Source organism: Trifolium pratense, linkage group LG3 (genome assembly GCF_020283565.1).
Source record: "Trifolium pratense cultivar HEN17-A07 linkage group LG3, ARS_RC_1.1, whole genome shotgun sequence".
Classification (NCBI taxonomy): Eukaryota; Viridiplantae; Streptophyta; class Magnoliopsida; order Fabales; family Fabaceae; genus Trifolium; species Trifolium pratense.
Genome location: NC_060061.1, coordinates 25,234,420 through 25,241,755, shown reverse-complemented (window position 1 = coordinate 25,241,755; position 7,336 = coordinate 25,234,420). Strand labels below are relative to the sequence as shown.

Sequence of the window (7,336 nt, the reverse complement as noted above, 5' to 3'; positions counted from 1 at the left end):
GATGTCGAGTCGTCGGTGAAGCTCTGCTCTGATTGTGACACGGGAAAGGGTTTTATATTGTATATAAAGTCTATTGTCTAGGTTGTTTTGTATAATCAATAAATACATTATTTGATTCAAAGATTTGTATAAACACTACTTTTACTAATTAATTACATTAGTATTATTCTGATAGAGGAGTGTAATACTCGAACCGACATTCAATAAATTAAATGTGATTTTCCGTTGCGTATTTTGAAAATGATTTTACTAAGGTAGAAATATATAAATAATGGGTTTGGGTGTTACAACCATCAATGATGACATATGCAAAGTTTTCCTACTTAATGCATCGGCCACCACATTGGCTTTTCCGGGGTGATAACTCAATTCAAAATCGTAGTCCTTTAAGAATTCGAGCCATCTTCGTTGCCTCATATTCAACTCCTTCTGGTCGAATAAGTATCTCAGACTCTTGTGATCACTAAACACTTCAAACCTCGATCCATACAAGTAGTGTCTCCACACTTTCAAAGCAAACACCACTGCGGCTAACTCCAAATCATGCGTTGGATAGTTCCTCTCGTGAACCTTCAGTTGCCTTGAAGCATATGCTACCACATTACCCCCTTGCATAAGCACTCCACCAAGTCCTAACTTCGAAGCATCGCAATACACGACGAACGACTCTTTGGCATCGGGTAAAATCAACACGGGTGCAGTAGTCAATCTTCTCTTGAGCTCTTGGAAACTCTTCTCACAATTACCATCCCAAACAAACGCTTGATCTTTCCTCGTCAACTTGGTTAACGGCAAAGCCAACTTCGAAAAACCTTCGATGAATCTTCTATAATAACCGGCTAAACCAAGGAAACTTCTAATCTCTGAAACAGATTCCGGCGTTCCCCACTGTGACACAGCGTCAACCTTCGCAGGATCTACCGCGATTCCTCCACTTGAAATTATATGCCCTAGGAAACTCACCTCTTTCATCCAAAATTCACACTTCGACAACTTGGCATACAACTTCTTCTCCTTCAAGACTTGCAAAACAATCCTCAAGTGCTCTTCGTGCTCTTCCTCGGATTTTGAGTAAATCAAAATGTCGTCGATGAACACCACCACGAATCTATCCAAAAATGAATGGAAAATTCGGTTCATATACTCCATGAAAACTCCAGGTGCATTGGTCACACCAAACGGCATAACTGAATACTCGTAGTGCCCATACCTCGTCCTAAATGCAGTCTTAGGTATGTCTTCCGTCTTCACTCTAATCTGATGGTATCCAGATCTCAAATCGATCTTACTAAACACGCAAGCTCCAACTAGTTGATCCATCAAATCATCTATCCTCGGAAGTGGATATTTATTCTTGATCGTCACTTTGTTCAACTGACGATAGTCTATACATAATCTCATGCTTCCATCTTTCTTCTTCACAAGCAACACCGGCGCTCCCCATGGCGAAACACTCGGTCGAACAAACCTCTTCTCAAGCAGCTCTTCAAGTTGCTTCTTCAATTCATTCAACTCAGACGCTGACATTCGATACGGCGCCATCGATATCGGACTAGTTCCAGGTACTAGGTCGATAGAAAACTCTACCTCTCGCTTTGGAGGCACGTCAGATATATCATCCGGAAACACATCTGGGAATTCACAAACGATCGGTAACTCTTCTGTCTTAACTCCTCCTTCGAGTTTCAATGATGCAAACATCATGAACATCTCGGCATGTTCTTTCAATGCTTCCGATACTTCCTTCCCGCTCATCAAATGCAAGTTCTCCTCCGGCTTCGGAAAAACAACGGCCTTCTCACGACAGTTGATATGAATTCGGTTGAAGATTAACCAATTCATACCAAAAATTACATCCATACTACTAAGTGGAATACACACTAAATCCATACCAAAGTGCTTATCAAAAATGGTTACGGGGCAATTACGACATACTTGTCGGGTAATCACTGAACCATTAGCAGGAGTTTCTATTTCCATCCTACCCATCATATCCGTTAAAGGAATACTAAGACGCTTCGCACAATCCAAAGAAATAAAAGAATGCGTCGCTCCCGTATCTATAATCGCAATTAAAGGAGTGTCATAGATGAAACACGTACCTCTAATGAGATTGTCCTCAAGGCTAGCATCCTCTCCACTCAAAGCAAACACCTTGCCCATCACCTTCTTGGGCTTCTTACAAGTCGGACTCTTGTGACCTTCCTCACCACAGTTGAAACACACCACCTTTGTCCTACACACTTCGGTCTTGTGGCCCAGCTTTCCACAATTCTTACACCTATCTCCCTTCTTCGGGCAATCATATGACATATGACCCCTTTCTCCACAGTTGTAACAATTCCCATTCACCGGCTTCTTACCACCACTTGTATTCCCCTTACCGCGGTTGTCATAAGGTTTTCCGCGCTCTTGTCCTTTCCCTTTTTGGTCATTCACAGCTTTGTAGCAGTTCACCTTTGCCCTACCATCTTCATCACAAATCCTACTCTTGTTCACAAGGGTCGCAAAATCCCTTATCTGTGAAAATCCAATCATATGTTTAATGTCTGGACGTAGACCACTTTCAAACTTCACGCACTTGTCGTCCTCCGCTTCCAAAGTGTTGTAGTGCGGACTAAACGCACACAAAGTCTCAAACTTGACGGCATAATCAGCTACCGTCATATTCCCCTGTTTCAGTTCCATGAATTCCACCACTTTCTTGTTCTTCACATCCACAGGAAAATACTTAACCAAAAATTCTCTTTTAAACATTGCCCATGGTATAGCCATACCACCGGGTCCTAGCCTCAACTTGGCGTTCTTCCACCACACATTCGCTTCCTCACGCAACACATATGTTCCAAGGGTTGTCTTCCCTTCCTCGGAACAATCCATTGCTTCAAAAATTATTTCAAGTTCCTCCAGCCACTTGTGAGCTCCATCCGGGTTGTAACCTCCGGTAAATGTTGGCGGTTTCTGCTTCATGAACCTTTCCAACCTCATCTCTACCTCTCTTCCAGGTTGATGATCTCTAACCACTATGTTGGTGAGTGCGGCCAAAGCCTCCGCAATCTGAGCATTCGTTCTCGCAGCAGCCATGATTCCTGAACGAATCACAACTAGACGTTAGAAAGTACTAACAGTGTTCCCTACACATGCTCATACGGGGAAAAGAAAAGTCCTAGTTGGTTCACACGAACCGACCTGCTCTGATACCACTATTGTAACACCCTAACCCATACTACCCTTAAAAACGTAATTTTAAAAACTTTTCAACAAGTGTAAAGGCAGAGTGCCACGCGGTAATTAAAACACAAGCATACACACAGAGCGTCATGAAGTTTAACATGAAAAGCAACAGCGGAATCATAACAAACCAAGCAGGCATATATATATACATATATATATATACATAAGCCATATTCATCCCTAAGGATGTCACTTATACAAGAACTAGCATATCAAAAAGGTAACACCGATATACGATGAAATCCAAGCGTAAACCCCGACTCGATGTTACATTACCAGAGCATTTACTATTTACAAACTCTAGTCAAAAGCTAGTACTAAGAGGAGTAATCTATGCTAAGTCTCCTCACCAAAAGGTATTTCCACACCACGCTACAACAGCAGTCTAAACGTCGGCACAGTCCTCAGCCTGAATATCTGAACCCCCAAAGGTCCAGCAAATAACACAAAGCAGAGAGTTAGAAAAACATAATCGCATATCATACGAGCATAAGAAAGGTCTTGCACTTTCGAACTACATCATACATATTCTAACTCACGCCAAAGCATCGCACTAAACGATTATCAATTAATAAGGTTCAACACAATTTCAACCAAATAATGTCACATACCATTTATCAAATATATGCGCATTTACCCTAAGGTATCTAATGCCAATTAATTCACTGTCATGCCATCCCTAGACATAACTAAATGCATGTGGTACCAAGATGTCTCACCAACGGTGGACCAAGAACAGTTTTATATCATGCTGGATATGTCGGAACTTACCGAACCATCTTATCTCCCTTGGATAAGCCAACACAGTTTTATATCCTGTTGGATAGCAACTCCGGACTCATGGATTCATCTAATCCGATCCTCGGCTTCATTATGGACACATAATCCATTTTCGTTATTGGAACCCAAGTTTCCAATGTTCACATACAATCATGAATGCATGCATGTATACACATATCAACCATATGATATTCTCTAGCTCGAAGCTACTCTTTTATGAATGCGGGAACACAATCCTAACACATTCACTTAACATTGCAAATTAATGCCAAAACATAACATTGCTCACTTAAGCTACAACTTATTGCATACCCGTTTATCAATCATATAACGATTAACAATAAGCATTAACAGTATCAACATGTATCAACAATCATGTAAGGATACCCTTAAACCATGTTACAAGTGCCTAATTGCATTTAAAACAATTATCAAAAAGTTGCTGTCACAGTGCTGTTCGCTAAGCGAATCCGTAGCGAACCCGTAGCGAACCCGTAGCGAACCCGTAGCGAACCCGTAGCGAACCCGTAGCGAACTACATCAGAGGGTTACAGGTACATGGCGAACAGGTAGCGAACTTATTCGCTAAGCGAAGCCGTAGCGAACAGGTAGCGAACTTATTCGCTAAGCGAAGCCGTAGCGAACCCGTAGCGAACTACACCAGAAATATCTGTTCTTGAGTTATCTAAGGCGGTTTAACCTCAAATCAACTCAAAAATTCATCCAAACATGTTATAAATTCTTATAAACAGCCATTCCAAACATATATGGTATCAAGGAACATTAATCATCCCTTCTAAACATCCAAACACCTCAAATAATCAAAATCATGCCAATTTCTTGGGTTTTAAGTAACTTTCATAAACTTTTTCAACATGATCCAAACACATACATATTTATCATGAAATCAAGCTAGTGATTAACACATACAAAGTGATGATGAAGAACATCACACTCACATACAAAAGCTTATCAAAAGTCTAAAAGAAATTGAGTGGGAGAGTTCGGGAACGGAGACATAGACAATCTCCCCCCTCCTTGTCACTCAAGAATCATGAATTCTAATCTCTTACCTTAAGCAAAGATGATGATCCAAGCCTTCTCTTGCTCAAGCTTTCTCTCTTGATCAAACCCTAGCCCTTGTTCTATGGTTTTGCTCTTGCTCTTACTCACTCAAAGTTCAAAGAAAATGAATTGTGAAACTATTCATGTGTTTGACTTGTTACTTATACTACTTTCCATGGTCATGAACCAAGCCCAATTGGCTTAGGCCCATTGCCTCTCACGCCCATAAGCCCAAAACAATGGTTCTCGCGTCTAATAACTTACGTTCGGCTAAATAATTATTCGTCGCTCACTAAAATAATAAAAGCCAATTAATAAATAAAATACATTTAATAAAATATACGAATACGAAAAATGGGTCGTTACAAAGTCCCACATCGGCTAGAATATGGCACAAGTAAGTGTTTATAAAGGCTTGACATGCTAGTAAGTTCGCCGAGCTGAGTAGCGACAGCTTGTGACCCGAGTGGGGGCAACAAGGTGATGGAACATGGCTTAGGCTTAACAGGTTGGACTGGTTTGTGCACCATGCTGGCCTGCCCGCTCCAAGTTGAGAGTTGAGCCATGGGACTTGAGCGAAGGCACGAGTCTTGTGGGTCTTAGAAAGGAGGGTACAGCGTGAGGCTGGTTTCACAGAGCAGCGAACACCTCCTACTCCTAACAGTGGAGGGATTACAGGTCGCTGCACCTCCAGCCCACAACACCTGGTGAGCCTAGCCCCTTGAACCATCATTTTTTGTGGGTTCCTACTGGGGTGCCATTTAGGGAAGATGAGCCTCCGCAATAAACTTTATTTATAATTAAAAGTAATATCTTATTGACTATAATATCTTATACTCTCTTTGCGGAGAAATTCTATGTCATATATGAGTATTGAAATGAGTATTTATTTTTGGTAATGAGTTGAACCTTTCATGTAAAATCATTTACGCTCATAAATATGAAAATCGTCCCCGCAATTTAATTTTCTTTCATTTACTAGACATGACTACCGACCCTTACAAACTTGTGTATTTTCAAACACATGTAAGGTTAAATGAAGGAATATTAGGCGCATAAATAAAATAAGAGAAAATTTTTGATGTTGAATTGGTGGGGTGCGCCAGGCAATTGCAGTAGTGCAACACAAAAGCGACACATGAGAGTCCCAATAGCAAGCTAGTTTAGTGGAACCTCCCCCTCAAGATATAAATTTAATATCGCGTGGACCATTGGCCCACATATCAGATATTAAACTGATAAGAACAGATACTGTAACACCCAAACCCATTATTTATATATTTCTACCTTAGTAAAAATCTTTTTCAAAATACGCAACGGAAATCACATTTAATTTATTGAATATCGGTTCGAGTATTACACTCCTCTACCAAAATAATACTAATGTAGTTAATTAGTAAAAATAGTGTTTATACAAATCTTTGAATCAAATAATGTATTTATTGATTATACAAAACAACCTAGACAATAGACTTTATATACAATATAAAACCCTTTCCCGTGTCACAATCAGAGCGGAGCTTCACCGACGACTCGACATCGAATACCACAAAATCCTGTAAAATCTAGACCCCCAACGGTCCAGCACATAACACATAAAAGAGAGTTAGATAACATACTCAAAATATACAAGTGTAAGTAAAGGGTACTTAAACACTTCTTCATAAAACATGCATAATCATACATTATACATATACATCACCATCATTCATGCATATTCATATATCATGCATATACTTCATTTATCACATAATCAATCATCCACAAAATACACCAAACATATAGTTTCACGTCGTCTCGGACAATACCAAAACATCAACAATTATCACATAACTCAATTACAAATAGGGATATACATAAAGTTCCTAATGTAATCTAACACCACAAATACATTGTTCAGATTATGGTCATGACGGACCCTGCGTTGTTCATTTTATAGTCATGACGGACTCTGCTCCTCACATACGGATTAACAATCAACATTTACCAAGTACGTGTCAAACATTATTTATCATAAAATGCACACATAATCCCTAATGCAATCTAATGCTTCACATTCATGCTATGTCCTCTAGACACCTCTAATGCATGTGGTACCATCTTCTTTATTAGAGTATCTCACCTCTAATATCCTTCTTTATCGGATAAATATAATCCGATATCCTTCTTTATTGGAATATCCAATATCACATATATTCATGAATGCATGTATGTATTTCATGAATTCACTCACAATCAATAGCATTAAGCTCTTCAT

General features: G+C 39.7%; 1 pseudogene; it reads right to left on the bottom strand.

The window, feature by feature from the left end:
* Positions 1-6,171: 6,171 nt before the first annotated feature.
* On the bottom strand, positions 6,172-6,356 carry LOC123919134 (annotated as a pseudogene).
* Positions 6,357-7,336: the final 980 nt, after the last annotated feature.